Raw genomic sequence first — 16,184 nt, 5'->3', positions numbered from 1 at the left:
TATGGACCAAAGCAAGGGGTGAGAGTTGAAAACTTATGCATTTCTAATTTTCCTGATTGCTTGATATTCTCATCTGTTTGTCTCTTTAAATTAGTGTTTCCATTAGCATTTACATGCACTTTTCTAAGTGATTTAGGATGAATATTAGGCATACTTACTGGTTACTATTCATATATATCTGAAGTAAATGGTCTCTTTATATCCCAATAATTTCTTCTGCAAGATACTAGTTTTAAGGGGTGTCCGGGTGGTTGGTTAAGCATCCAACTCTGGGTTTTGCCTCAAGTCATGATTTCAAGGTTTGTGGGATCAAACCCCTCATTGGGCTCCGTGCTGACAGTGTGGAGGCTGTTTAGAATTCTCTCTTTCCCTCTCTGTTCCTCTCTCTTTCTCCCTCTCTCTCTTTTAAAGAAAATTAAAAAAAAAAAAAGATGGGGCACCTGGGTGCTGAGTCAGTTAAGTGTGCAACTTTGGCTCAGGTCGTGATCTCACAATTTGCATGTTTGAGCCCCATGTTAGGCTCTGTGCTGAAGCTCAGAGCCTGGAGCCTGCTTCAGATTCTGTGTCTCCCTCTCTCTCTGCCCCGCCCCTGCTCTCACTTTGTCTCTCTCTCAAAATTACAGAAACATTTAAAAAAAAATTTAAAGATACTAGTTTCAAGAGATCCTAAGTGATTAAAGCACTGAAACTATGAACTCTGAAATAAATGGTTTTTCAGACAAGGGGATATATGTGTGCACATGACGTGTGCATGTGTGTTTACGTAGTTTCAGGTGTAAGGCATGGACAAGTACATTGCTGAATAGACTGAACTTCTGGGACTTGAAATGTAAGCACAGGGAGAAAGACATTTTTAAAATCTAGGCAAGAGCACAAAAAAAAGGACAAGACCCAAGTGAAAGATCTTTTAACTGGATATTAACAAGCTGATTTATCAGTCTAACCCTAAGAATTCTGTATGATTCATATGGGGGTTTGATGATAGCTCAGTTGACTTCATTTTAGCCAACACCTTTTAAGAAATACCCTGGGGAAAAAAGTCATTGGTATAGGGTAGATTGAAGGCATCATTTGCAAAAATTTAAATGGATCCTTCGTTATAAGCATTCGCATCGGATCTAGTGAAAAATCGGCCTTCACATAGCAAACTTTGATGTCATTGAAATACTGAGAATTTTTTTTTGGTGGAAGTATAATCTGTTACAGTGTTGAAAACATAAGACTCTTGTTCCTGAGAGAAAGGTAATGGAAGAGAGCAAGGTCTGAGGCATACTTCTGAAAGTAAAATGGGTCACTTAATTTTCCTTCTAATCATTTCATCTTCTCAATGTGCTATTCATCTTGCAGCTGGGTGCCTGGTAACCTGCTGCTGATTAGGGACAATCATGGTATATCAACACTGAGGGTACAGGTGTCTGCGCATGTGATCCCTGATCTCATTCAGGCTGAGTAGGCAGAAATAGGTGGCTTTCAGGTCCAAGAGGAAGGGCTTTGTTGGGGGAGGGAAACAAAGCTGGGTATCACATGATCTACCTCCTACTGCCTGTGGCTCTGGGGAAAGTTATCTTACTCAGACAGTCTTAGTTTCCTCATCTGTACGATGGCAATAATCTTAGCACTTATCTTTCAGAGTTATTGTAAATCTTACCTGAGATCATATATGTAAAATGTACAAATATGACATATAACTATTTTTAATTTCAACAGTACTACTCTATTATTAAAATGAACAAGGTTTGATGTTCTTGGACGCTGATTGGAAAAAGTGAAGTTTTTCTTTCTTTTTTTTTTTTTTGAAGCTGAATTAAATAGCTAATGATGATGTTTTATAAATCAGGTAGAATTCCTTAGTTGGAATGAAAAGAAACTTACCCTGTCCAACTGAAGCCCAGAGGAATTTGTTGGAAGGATATCTGGTACACAAATTCACAGGGTGGCTCAAGACCTTTATTTCCATCTATTAGAAAATTGATGTTTTTGGTGAGTTTTTTTAGAGCACTTACTGCTCACATTTGTCTTAAAATTGTCCTAATAAATAGAGAAACTTAGGACAACTACAAGGTGCATAGTACCCCTAGGATTGGGTAGTTCCTAGTCTATACAACTTTGTGGATTCCTAGACATTTTGTGAGTCCTCTACTTACAGAGGATCTCTTGTACTCTTTGAGGGCATTGTGGCACGAAGAAAGATCCTTGCCTCCCACCCTCCCCCCCTGAAAAGCTAGTCCTGAATACAGCTGCTAGGAAATACAACTATGAAGGGAGCAGTAGAAGACATGATTCTACTCAGGCATATAGTTTTCCATAGATGCCGCCTTATAGCACATAACACCTTACACTGTACATGTACCTGCAAAAACTTTTCCTCACGAGCTGTCTTAAAGAAAAATGCACCAAGACGCAGCTACTGTTCTTGGCATAGGGTGTGATGTGTGACGTTCAGAAATTGTGACGGGCGGGAGGAATTTATCAGCACTAGAGTCCTTGCCTGAATTTGTGTTCAATTGAGAAAGTGTTTCTGAAGAGTTGCTTCATTTATTTGTTAATTCAACAAATTTTGAATATAAATTTCCCGAGCACTGGCTAGACACTGGGGGTAGTGTGATAAGCAAGATCAGTACAATTTTTATCCTTACTGACTTAATACTCTAACAGAAAAGATGGACCTTCAAACAAACTACAACAATTAAGCGTCATAAGTGTTTTGATAGCAAAAGTACAGCCACTTAGGGACATGAGTAGAAAGCACACCTAATCTGGGGTTTCTGGGGAAAATGTTATCCTCTTGCTTCTAATTTGGCTCTGTCCCCTTTAGGAAATTATTGCCTCTTTGGTACTGTGATTTAACTAGGCACCTAGACCAATTGCTAGGTAAAAACACTTAGGGAACTCAAATCGGAACATGACTGCCTTACTTGCACTCTAAACTCAGGATTGGGGGGCGCCTGGGTGGCTCAGTCAGTTAACCAGCCGACTTCGGCTCAGGTCATGATCTCATGGTCCGTGAGTTCGAGCCCCGCGTGGGGCTCTGTGCTGACAGCTCAGAGCCTGGAGCCTGTTTCAGATTCTGTGTCTCCCTCTCTCTGACCCTCTCCCGTTCATGCTCTGTCTCTCTGTCTCAAAAATAAATAAACGTTAAAAAAAAAATTAAAGAAATAAATAAACTCAGGATCGGTGACAAAGGAGGAGGGATGAGAGTTGGAAAAAAAGTCTGACAAGTAAAGCACGTGTCCCTATGTCCTTGTTGCGGGCTGAGATAGATAGGTCTCTATAGATAATTTTTCATAGATAACATAAAAATTTCAATTAAGATCTCAGTAGGCATTTAATACAAAACTCCTAAATGAAATTCTTTTCATTTGTCTTGATCAACACATTGTTTCCTGGGGTGATAACCACCAACAATTTGATGTAGCAGAAGGCTGAAAACACATCACCTTACGTCTGTGGATAAAAGCATGCTGGCTGATGGCCCTGAGGTGCTGAGGAGACTCTGGTCAGGGAGAGACATGTGGTGGGTAGGATGGGTGGAAAGATTGCAATGCTTATGATTGCCATTTTAGCACAGGCATCCAGGGGCGCCAAGAACTTGACAGCATGACATAGAGCTAGAGGGGAAGCCAGGCCAGGTGGGCTCCAATTCATGGTTGACAGCCAAGGATAATTTGTGGTTAACAGAGCAGGCAGATTCACACTCTACATGTGCATGCTCACTCTGAAGGTGCTTGAAGTGAGATTGTCTCACTGGAGTGTGTGGCTAGCTCTGAACTTGAATCACTGACTGATTAGTATGCCAGTATCTCTTTCTAACCAAGAGCACACTGTATACACTGTTTGCTAGCCAACTTGGCAATAAATTATATTTAAAAAATAAAAAGTACTTACTTCACTTGAAATAGTTAAGTACATAGGATAACTGAGTTTATTCCAGAGTTAAGGCCTCTGCATTTGCCGCTCACATTGCCTGGAATACTTTGTCTTCAGATCGTCCCATGACGCTTAAATATAAATTCTTGAGACAGTCTTTCCTAAGCTCCTGTTTGAAGAAGTTAGACTTGGTCACTTCCCGTTATATGGCATTATTTTATTATCTTGTGGCATGTGTTACTTTTAGGAATTGTATTAAGGTTTTTGAAATTGCATTTTTCTTTATTGTAGGTATTCCCTTTCTGGGCCGGAAGCTCTCTGAAAAGGTCCAGACTCATTCACTGTAGGACCCTCAGAGCCTGAAACAGTCACTGGCATTTGCCTCTCTGTGCTTGTGAGGACAAGGATCCTATCTCAGACAACTTCCTCAGCCTGATGCCCAGCACAGTGAGTGGACTTAAAAGATTCCCATTAATATATAGATTTATCTAATGAGAAGTATAATTAAGCTGTATAGAGGTAACTGATAACGGACATTAACTGAGCATCTTATGGGGACAGAGGGTCGGTTGTCACGTAATCAACTTTAAATTAATTTAAAGCCCGCTGGTGTTTTCGTATGTTTGTGTCTTTAGCTTACATTTGAGCACTGTTTTGTGATGGGTGCCTGAGAAATCAGAGAAGAGTAAAAGTGACCTTTGCCTTTCAGAATCTTACACTCCATTTTAAAATAGCAGATGAAAATAATTCTCCCTTCTTTGGAAATTCTACTTAGCTGTGTTCTTAGATAAAGAATGTTGAAAGGAAGAATAAATAAAAGTAAGAATCAATGAATGAATAAGGAAGAGATGAATTAAGTGATAGGAATTAGAACCAGATGCAGCTAAGTGTCAGAATCTATTGTCGGGTAGGGATTTGATCCCATGAACTCTGATTCATAAAGTAGTCTGAATTTATTTTTCACCCAATGGAAAAAAACATTCACAGTTTCCATGTGTTCCTATCATTGTTTCTTTTTTTTTTAATCTTAATATGAAATTTATTGCCAAATTGGTTTCCATACAACACCCAGTGCTCATCCCAACAGGTACCCTCCTCAATGCCCATCACCCACCCTCCTTCCCTCCCACCCCCCAGTTTCTTGTCTCCATGCGTTGTTCTTGATATCCCCATGCTTGGAATGCTCCACGCTTATAATCTTCATATATTCAAAGTCTTTGTGGTGAAGATAGTAATCAGACATCATCCTCTCAGTGAAATACTTACTGCCTCCTTTGCAGTAAGTAATTTCTCCTATTTCTGAATTTCGAGAATACTCTACCAATTCCTTCCCTCCCTATGGTATTTGACCATTTGCATCTTATATTACCACTATTTACATCTGCATTTGGTCTTCCCTTTCAGAGTCTCAGCCCCTCAAGGGCATGCTTATTGCTGATTGATCTGAGTAGCCAACCTCCAGTGATTCACCCAATAAATACTTACTGAACACATACTGCATGTCAGGCGTACTGCTAGTTTTGGAGAAAACGGTGTGAGCAACTGACATTGATGAGGCAAATACTAGTTTGCCCTGGATTGTAGAGTTTAATAATAGAGCACAATATTAACGGCTTTTATTTGTTGAGCACTTCAACCAGTTTGACAAGATAATTATCTTAGCACATTGTAGTACATAAGGACATACATGATGGTTCCACTCCTGGCTCTCTTGCTTACTAGTTATGTGACCTTAAGCTGATAATGCAGCCTCTCAGAACTTCTGCCTTAATTACTCATTACCACAAATAATGCTGTATAATAATCCACACAAAAGTAGGCAAATACAGAATTTATTAAGCTCATAAGCCTGGTTGCCTAGGTGGTTATGGTGGGCTGGGTCAGGTTGGCTGGTTTCATTTTGGCTAGCCTAGGTATCTGTGAGGAGCTGTCGAGTGAGCTGGGAGCATGGATGAGGCTAGGATAGCCTCAGCTGACCTGGCTCTTCTATACATGTGCTCCACTATGCAAGCCTAGACTTGCGTACAGGGTGGCTGTGAGGCTCTAAAACAGCTGGAGTGCCTGGGTGGCTCAGTCGGTTGAATGTCTGACCTTCATGTTAGCTCAGGTCACAGTCCCAGGGTTGTGGGATCAAGCCCCACGTAGAGCCCCACATTGGGCTCTGGGCTGAGTGGGGAGCCTGCTTAAGAATGTCTCTGTCTCTGTCTCTCTCTCTCTCTCTCATGCTGGCTCTCAAGAAAAAAATTAAAACAAAATTAAAACTGCTAGTAGTCTAGGCTAGTCTAGGCTCAGAACTGGCAGTTTCATTCTTGCCACATTCTACTGGCTAAAGCAAGTCATAAGGCCAAACCAGATTCATCGGGTAGGGATTCCATCTTTTCTTTAGAATTACCATAAAATCACATTATATAGGGCAGGATACAGGAGGGGCATGAACATTTGGCTATTTCTTCCTTTAGCACAACCTTAGTCTATAAAGTAGACATGATAATAGGATGTACTTTTATAGGTGGATTGTGAAAATATTATGAAATAGTGTGGAAAGGCTGGGATGTTACGTCACACCTCAGAGACGTTAGAAATGTGTTATTATTATATCATTTATCCTCACACCAACCACCTAAAAATATCATAATCCTTATCTTACCAGAGAGTTTAAGTTACATGTTCCTGAACACATAGTCAGTTGAGCCAGGATTCAAATTAAGGTTTGTTTGAAAAGTTCGTAGCAGAAATTTTCTAACTGTTCCCCAAACCTGTTTGTCTCTATGCACGCACGTGTGTGTGTGTGTGTGTGTGTGTGTGTGTGTGTGTGTGTGGACACATAAGCAGACTACATACCATCCTGCCTTGCTGCACGTATGACCATGTGATTGGGGTCTAGCCACAAACAGTGGGCAGCATTGGTCAGGAGGGAACGAGTCCAGATGTCAGAACCTCCATTTCCGTAGAAGAGAAATGCCTGCAGATTACAAACACTGGTTTTGCATTTTAGTGAGCCAGAAATAAACTTATTGTAAATAGCCAATGAAGTATTAGTATCATTTGGCAACAATGAGCTAACTGGTACAGTTATTTGGCACCAAACTATCTGTAATAAAGTGACTAATACTGGCTGTAACAAACTAATAGTAGCTATAACAAATGAGTGTAACAAACAAAAGCAGGCCATTACAGCCAGTTGTCACTAGTGACGAAGGAGGCAATACAGAGTTTCATTTCTAAAACCCTATGCTCTACAACTCTAGAGAGGGAAGACTGTTCTGGTGCTATTTCCCCACACATCAGATACTCTAACATTCACTGAAAAAATGAGAAGCTTCTTTAACTTTTTTTTAATGTTTATGTATTTTGAGAGAGAGAGAGAGCGAGAGCAGGAAAGGGGCAGAGAGAGGGAGACAGAATCCCAAGCAGGCTGCATGCAGTCAACACAGAACCCGATTCGAGGCGCGAAATAAAAACCATGAGATCATGACCGGAGCTGAAATCAAGAGCTGGATGCTTAAGTGACTGAGCCACCCAGGTGCCTGAGAAATGAGAAGCTTCTAAAACCAAAGCTTTCTGGTCCCATTCCTCTTAGTGTTCCCTCTTGGTCTCTGATTTCTCTGCTTGGCTTCCACTTGGAGAATCTTGTTCCTTTTGGTCAAACCAGACTGGCTATAGGGTGAATGTACATCTAACCTGAACCAGAAGATCAAATGCTGCTGTTAGAGTACCGTGATTAGGATCCATTTATCTACATGAAAAAAAAAAAAAAACGCACAGTATTTTTAGGCAAAATGAAAAAAAAAATTTAGGTGGTCTTTTCTGTGGATGGAAAATGCTGTTTCAGGGCCTCTCTTCAGTTCTGATGATGTTGTCAGGATTTGGGGATCAAGGAAATTCTTAGAGGATTGTGAAAGTAGGTTTTAAGTGCTCTTCTGTGGAAAGAGAAGAGTTAAAAATTGAAAGTGAAAAAAATTAGAAAGATGAAAAAAGCTGGTGAAAATAGACAAACCAACATTACTTGAAACCAAAGAGCATGAAATTTACCATCCCACTGGCCCAGAAAGAAGAATTAGTACTAATTGACACCATTATAGTGGCTTTAGTGAGACAATTAAGGATTTAAATTAGGACAATTGTAAAGGAACTTTGCTATTGACATTACTAGAAGAATTTGCCTTTTGCCTTAGAGCATCATAGAACCATGGAGAGACAGACTATACAAATTTGGAGCCATGGGATAAAGTCTAGTTACATGTCTTAAAAAGACAGTAATACAGTGAAATCTTAGTGCAACAGAATCCAGCTTTTAAAGAATTCTGATTTCTATTTAGTAATTCACTTTAAAAGAAAGAATAATAATATACCTAACATTTAATGAGTACTTACTATTTGCCAAGCACTCTGGGTTGAATGAAAAAGAGGCAAATAATAAAATCAAGATGGCAACTAGAAATTTTGTGAAAGCAAATTCTTTTTAAGATGCTCATATATCAGGAAGGTTTTGGGAAGAGCAAAGAGAGAAAATTTTAACTCTTGCACCAAGTTTTGGTCCTGGTACTGGGGCAAGCATGTTACTTCTCCAATCCTGGGTTGATTCCTCTGTAAACTGGAAATAATGATAACTTTCACTGAGGGACAACGCGATAAAGCATGTGAAGTCACTTTTCAAGCTACAAAATTCAGGGCACACAGTGATGTATGAACCAAACTCTTACATACACACACACACATATCTCATTTATTTCATTCACACTGGGTCTGGTGTGAATAAACAGAGTGACTGAGGTTTGAGAAAACTTTAAAATATTTTTGCAGTGGTTCACATCTAAGGATACACCCTTTTACTTTGCTGATGTCCCTTGATTGCCCAGTAAACAAGCAAAAATCTGCAACCAAATAGACACAACAAAAATCCAGCTCTAGTGTAAAGCAAGGGACAATGTTTAGAGACATCTGCCGATGATTGTTCCATGATGGAAATAGTAAATGAGGTATTTCGTTAATATATTTCATTTATTCCGGTAAGTCGTTAGATGCTTAAGGGAAGTGGCTTGTGCCCGTTTTCTTCTCATTAAATATTCATATTTTCTAATGGAAACTGTTCTGATAAATTGGGTAAATTGAGCAACTTAGAAATTTACGCCTCAAAAAGAGGAGTTTGGGAATTCCCAGTGAGCAAGCTAATGCTTAAATCATTAACACTCCATTGATTTTATAATTAAAAAGCTGGAAAGTAAATATAGGGTGTGTTTTAAATGTTATGATAGCTGCTTGTCTTGATGCTTAGATCACAAGCCACTTGATTGAAGTATCTATTAGCTGTGCAGCCCGCTACTGTGATTGCTTCAAAGGAGCGTCTCGATTCTCTAATGACAAAACCCCTGTATTGTGTCACCTTCGAGGAAAAAAAATACAAATGAACCAATTCTTCCATTTAGGAGTGAAGAAAACGATCTTGAGTTCGAGAAGATTTGTGTGGGATACACTTCTTATTCCTGGAGGAGAGGGGGGACACGTTTCTTGGACAATTAAGACAGTAACTTAACCTCCCTTCTCCAGCAGTAATTCAGTAACTACTTACCAAGCGCTTACTGTGTGCCAGGCCCAGAGTTCAGGAAACAGCCATGAGCAAGGGAGACCTGGTGCCTGATCTCCAGGGACTTGGCAGGTAGACAGTTAAGCAAATGGTAACAACACAGTGATGGCAATGAGCTGTGAGAACAGGTACTAGGGTACAGAACTGTCAGGGAAAGTCTTCCTAAGAGGATGCCTTAGGCCAGAACCTGAGGAGGAGTGTTCCAGGCAGCGGTAACAATATGTGCAGTAACCATGAGATTAGAAAGAGTATGGCACATTCTAGCTACTCAAAGGCACTTGTGGAGAGAACAGTGCTCACCTAACATGAGCCACAAATATGGGTCATATAGGCAAACACGACATATATAATTTCAAATTATCTACTAGTAACATTAAACAAGTAAAAAGAAATAGATGAAATTAATTCATGTATCTTATTTAGCCCAATATATCCCAGATATTATCATTTCCGTGTGTAATCTATAAAATACTGAGAGAGTTTACATGACCTTTTCATACTAAGTCTTTGAAATTCTCTGTGTATTTTCTTCTTAGACCATACCCCAATCCAAACTAGCCACATTTCAAGTGCTCTGCAGTGACATGGCCACTGCATTGGACAGTTGAGTGTTAGTTAAAAAAAAAAAAAAAAAAAAAAAAGAAAAAAAAAAAAAGGATTAAATGGTGAGAGATAGAAATGGACATGTAGAAAGGAACCAAATGATGAAATTTTCTCTTGTTTCATCTGCAATGCAGTTAATGAGACTACGTAGTCTTTAAGGTCCTTCTGGGTCTAAAATTGTATGAACCTTTATCCTGTCTCAATGTAGGATTGCGAAGAACCATCCCAAACTGAATGTTCTTAACATTTGAAAAGTATTTTGTCACTATTGTCTTCTTTTTTAATTACAAAGGTATTTATACATGCCTCTGACCCAGGAATGCCATAAAGAATGCACTTACTCTCTTACATGAGTTTTTCTATAAAGTCCATTTCTCTTGGTTCAGAGGGGTTTGGTTTGACAGTATCTGTAGTAGACTTGTATATAGTGAATCTTACCTTAAGTTTTCTTTGAGAACTAACATTCCTCCTTTCTCAGTTCATGTTGTTCAGATGTGGCTAGCCATGTTCTGATTCTAGGGGTAGTTGTGTCTCAGGCCTAAGCCCGTGTGCTTGGCCACAGTGATTGATTCAGCGATGGAAGTGTGGCCTGTATCATGTTAATCAGGTCCAATCAGAGCTCATTTGGAGGGAAGTTTGTTGAGCTATCAGAATAGAAGTGCTTTGTTTTCTTTCTACTGCTAAAAGGATAGTTATAAATCTGGTGCTAATGGCAGCCTTTTTGTCACCAAGAAAAGGGAGGCTAGCTTGCTTGAGAATGGAGTGGCAAAGAAAAGTGGAGTAGAGAGATAGGAGAGCTGGAATTTTGAAAAAAGAAGAAGAAAAGAAAAGAACCCCCCCCCCCCAAAAAAGCAACTTTTGTGCTCACACCTGAATCCAGCTGTACCTAAAGTCAAAAAAAACTTACTCTTGGTCTTCTCCCTTTTGTAAATCTGTGGTCTATATTTGTCTTTTTTTTTAATGTGTGCATATGCTAATGACTCTTAAAATTTTTTTTAACATTTATTTATTTTTGAGACACAGAGAGACAGAGCATCAATGGGGGGAGGGTCAGAGAGAGAGTGAGACACAGAATCCAAAGCAGGCTCCAGGCTCTGAGCTGTCAGCACAGAGCCCGACGCAGGGCTCGAACTCACGGACCACGAGATCATGACCTGAGCCTAAGTCGGACGTTTAACCGACTGAGCCACCCAGGTACCCCAATGCTAATGACTCTTAATTGGAGTTTCTGCTACTTAGTATAAAAGGACTACTAGCTAAAAACTTAAAATAGATGTGTTGTCACCTTTAATATAGTTTCACAGAATGGATCCCAGAGTTAGTATTAACACAGCTTTATCAAATGGAAAATTCTAATATCTGTAAAAATATATTTCTTCCCGTAAGCTACTATAGTTATTCATTAGTTAAGGCATTTGTTCATTTTATTCAACACATGTTTATTGTAAATCTCCTTTTTCAAGTACTGTTTTCTTATATATTATACAATTATTTACTTGATTGTCTCTCCCAATTCTTTGTAATCTTTTGGTGGGCAAAATACTCTTTCCCAGCCCCAAATAAAGCTAAGTTTTTGGAACAAAAAATAAAAGCAAAACTCTCTCTGAAAAGAGTTTCATTCTTTTTTAAATTATGCAAGTCCCATGCTCTTTAAGAAGGAACAATTAATTGTCCCAGACTCTTCTTTTCCTACTCCTTTTATACATATCCCATATTAATTTTCTCCATAATTTTCTGACTGTAATTTTGGAACACTTATGAATTGATTGTCTTCCAAAATTATGACTAGAATAAATAGGCAGTGAAAAAATAAATCCATGACTAGGCCTTAACCTAGTGAATCAGAATCCATTGGGATGATTATTTAAAATAGTCTTGGGCTCCTTGTTCTCAGAGATACTAAATGGGAGTCTTATGGGTAGAGAGTTTGCATTTTAAGCAGCCCTCTTGGAGAATCATATGCATGCCAAAGTTCTGAAATTACCTGGTTTCTTAGCAAGAAAATTGCATAAGCATTCTTGGGTATAGTGAAGGCGAAGATTGGCTTAGAGAATTGGATTATCAGCATTTAAAGATTATTTATCTTCTCTAGTCTTTCTGACAGCAAATAATTATTTTCAATGATTGTGAACATTTCACACAGAAGAAATACTTTCTAAATATTCACATATTAATGTGTGAGCAGAATATTATTAATCATGGGTAAATACTGTAGATCATAATAATCGTAATTATTAGATTTAACTATAGAGTCTGAACTCTGTCTAATAAGGGATTAACTAGCTGACCAATATTAAGCTGGAAAAGTTCAGCTATTACTACATTTTTCAAACAAACAAACAAAAGAAAGGCTTGCTCCTAAACTCTATTCTTAAATATTTCATTCCAACTCTTACACCATCTTGGTCAAATTTTTTAGTCTCAACGTGTTTGTATTATTGACGTTTATTTTTAAATTTGTATTGCCTAAAAAAAAATTCATACAATAGATCCATGTAGTTAGAGCAGTTGTGAGAATAAGAAATCGGTGGGGCGCCTGGGTGGCACAGTCGGTTAAGCGGCCGACTTCAGCCAGGTCACGATCTCGCGGTCCGTGAGTTCGAGCCCCGCTTTGGGCTCTGTGCTGACAGCTCGGAGCCTGGAGCCTGTTTCCGATTCTGTGTCTCCCTCTCTCTCTGCCCCTCCCCCGTTCATGCTCTGTCTCTCTCTGTCCCAAAAATAAATTTAAAAAAAAGTTGAAAAAAAAAATTTATAAAAAAAAAAAAAAGAAATTGGTACAATGGATCCATGTAGTAAGAGCAGTTGTGAGAATAAGACCTTGCCATGTAGATACAACCACCTGAAGCTGGGATTCGGGCAGGAGGATGGAGAGACAAGCTCACAGTGAATGTTTGGGATCTTCTTTTATCAGTTTTATAGGCCAACTGGAAATCTCACTATGCCCACAATACTTTCTATGCCCTGGTAAGTTCTTACATAGTTAATACTTGGATAAAACATTAAAGCTAAATAAAGCAGGTGAGAACAAATTTCTTTCTCAGGAACTGGTACATTACTCCAAATGTTAGCCTCTGATTCTGGATAGCTAGCTTACCTTTACTGACTTCTTTCATTCATCAGTGTTGATAAACAGCCTGCAGTATGCCAGCCACTTGTACTAAGCACCTGGGATGAATACTGAACAACATGGACATAGCCCTGCCCTCCTGTAGTTTATCATGTGGTGATGGTGCTTATCTGTCCATATGGTCTTATGTGGAGGGGTGCAGAGCATAGTTTTTCCTAGTCTTCGGAAGAACATTATTCAGCTCCCACAATTAAAGATCTGTTAGTATACTAGATACTTTAACATGCATGATGATACCTTGTTTTATACCCTGCAGTACTGTGCATGTCCATCTAGTGTCTCACACAAGGAGTCCACAGGTTATTCCATTAATTATTATTACCAGACTAGTTTCTTGCAGACAGAGAACCCTGTCACAAATACCACAAGATAATTGTTCCCTTTACTAAGTTAGGACTTCACACCTGTAGCGTGTACACCCCAATGTGCTTCATTAGAAAGAAGTTGAAATATGCACATTGACCCCCAGAAAAACCTAAGGAGGGGCTTTAGAAAAGAGGCCTGTTTTGAGTGGCCAGCTGTGACATGAACTACCTTTTCATCAGCCAGGATGGGCAATTTTGGTCAATACTAATTAGGTTGATTATTAAACCAGGTCATGCAGGTGTAAGTTCTTGCCCACCTCTCCAGAGTATGGCTTCTCAAGGAGCAAGTACTCACACAGCTGTTACATGAATTGTAAGGCCTGCCAAATAACTCTCATTCTGGCTACCGTCTGATCAGTCTCGCCTAACTTTCCAAGCTTCTATGTGTTTTCAGTGACAGAAAGATAGAGCTTTGGGTATTGGTGCCTAGGAGAGTCAAATCCATCTTTTCTAGTTTTACATGGTAATTGACAGGAAGAGAAAATTGGTGGCAATATTGAGGCCATGAAAACACTGTATAGAGTTGACTTTAAGGAAATGTTTAAATAACATGATTACATAGGACTAATCACATCTACCTCCTATATCGTTAACTCTGTATTCTGTGATTTGGGGAGATATGTTGATTAAGCAGTTTATCATTTACTATTTTCATAAGACTTGGACTCACATCCTGCACATGCAGGTATAAGACTTTGGATTGGATGCTCTTCTGTGTCATTAACAGTGGGGTAAAGCTGATGTAGGTGTTTCCTTTAGTGGAGCCAGAAATGTTTTCCCTCACTTTCTACAACAGGGTAAAGCAGCTTCTATAGACATTCCTTTATGACTTGGCCCATGGTAGCAGCCCATGAACTAAAACAATTCACATAAACATGATCATGTAGTATTTTACACTACACAAAGGATTGTCACACACATTTCCATATTTGATGTTTAAAGCTATGCCATGGAGTCCTGAGGATTAAACTCACTTTGCACATGAGGATATTAGAGCTCAGCAGAAGACGTCTTTAAGGTCACGTGACTTGGAAGAGGCAGATTTATTCTCTTAACTCCAGTAACCTGCTCTTTTCCCATACTGCTGAATGCCATCCAGAGAGTGAGCTGTTGCATCATGTGCTCTCCAGATTTTTCCTTGACCTTTTGTCAGATATACGCAGTAAGAAAGTTGAGGGAAATGCAATAATGTTAACCATAACAATGATGGCATAGTTGAGTGTTGAGTGTGTGCTCTCACAGAATACAGATCTCAAGGGTACTATTTAGTCATTGATCTTAAGCAAGTGATTTAAATCCTCTAAGATCCAATTTCTACATCTGTTGAAAACAGTAAGTATTTCTTAATATTGTGACGATTAAACAATATTGTCCACATAATAATAATAGTAATATGGTAGTGATGATGACCTCCTGCTTGGGGTACTAGGTATTTTACATACATTATCTCCAAGTCTTACAATAGTACTGTGAACTATGTATTTGTATTCCCAATTTGTATACAGGGAAGTGAAGACTCAAGAACTTACGTGAGTGGCTCTAGATCAAATGGCCAACAAGAGCCTATATTAGGATTTGAACCCACATTGGCCTGGCTACAAAACCTGAGTTCTTTGCTTAAGTTATTATAAAGCATTCTTGGAAAAAGACAAAAGCCTTCAAAGGGTCCTGGCTTTACCTGAGATCAACTATCAATTAACTCCCTCAAATCATCCACATTCTGTGAGTGCTGAGCCACGTCATCGTCATATTCATGGTAGAATTTAGTGTACAAGGGATATGCACAGTAAATGAGATTTGAATTTTGCCATTTAGCACAGACTGTTGGCTGCTGTAAATGAAAATTATACTTTTTGGGCTAATGAGTTCATATGTGTTACCCTAGGTTAAAGGGGGAAAAACAAAAGTAGAGCAAGTTCATAAGAAACTGTGCCTTGGAAAAAATAATATAATGAAAACCTCAATTGTGCCTCCAGCGTGTAATTGTGTATTAGCAGACTGGCAGGTCATACTGAGGCTTACAACTATAAAGGGCCTTTGGTGTTTTGTTGAAGAACTTGCACCTGTACTTTTATATCTTGTTGCCTCTATAAATCTAAAGATAATCAAGAAAAGTGTTCTTCACATTTTATAAGTGAGGAAAGCTGAGGCCCAGAGAAGTTATATTTCCTATCAAAGATCACACAACAAGTGGAATTTGGTTCTACCTCCCAGTTTTTCTCCATGACCCTAGATAAGTGCAAAGGGCTGGGGACTATTTCTCAGGCTGGTTAAATTTGTGGATGAAGATCATTTTCCCCCAAGGCATTAGGAAATATTACTGTTTCCCCCTCCCTCCTAGTTATACTGATCTTCAATTTAATGAGTATAAACTGTGAGTCAGAAGGCTCTGGTTCCCGTACTGCTCTGTCCCATACCAGCTGATAAACTAGGTCACATATCCTATCATTGCCTGCATTTCCTCTGGTGGAAAATGAGGATCGTAATGCTTAGCATTACTTTCTCACTGGGCTACTGAGAGCATCTAACCAGAGGCTGTAGGTGATAAGAAAGTGATCTCAATATCCAAGTTGTGGCTAGACTCCAGCCACCCAGCATAGCCTGCTTTTTCTTAACTAGACCATGATTTCCTTTTTGG

General features: G+C 39.1%; 1 protein-coding gene across 1 annotated transcript in view; it reads right to left on the bottom strand.

Annotated features, from left to right (window-relative positions):
* Nucleotides 1-7,639: 7,639 nt before the first annotated feature.
* PRELID2 (PRELI domain containing 2) overlaps nucleotides 7,640-16,184 on the bottom strand; it is a 189,657-nt gene continuing 181,112 nt past the window's right edge. Inside the window, exon 8 of the transcript XR_009262729.1 lies at nucleotides 7,640-7,787. The gene's annotated coding sequence lies outside the window, so the exon portion shown is untranslated. The remainder of the gene's footprint in view (nucleotides 7,788-16,184) is intronic.

This window comes from Neofelis nebulosa, chromosome 1 (assembly GCF_028018385.1).
Source record: "Neofelis nebulosa isolate mNeoNeb1 chromosome 1, mNeoNeb1.pri, whole genome shotgun sequence".
In the NCBI taxonomy this organism is placed as follows: Eukaryota; Metazoa; Chordata; class Mammalia; order Carnivora; family Felidae; genus Neofelis; species Neofelis nebulosa.
The sequence above is the reverse complement of the archived record's forward strand: the minus strand, read 5'-3'. Positions and strand labels throughout refer to the sequence as shown.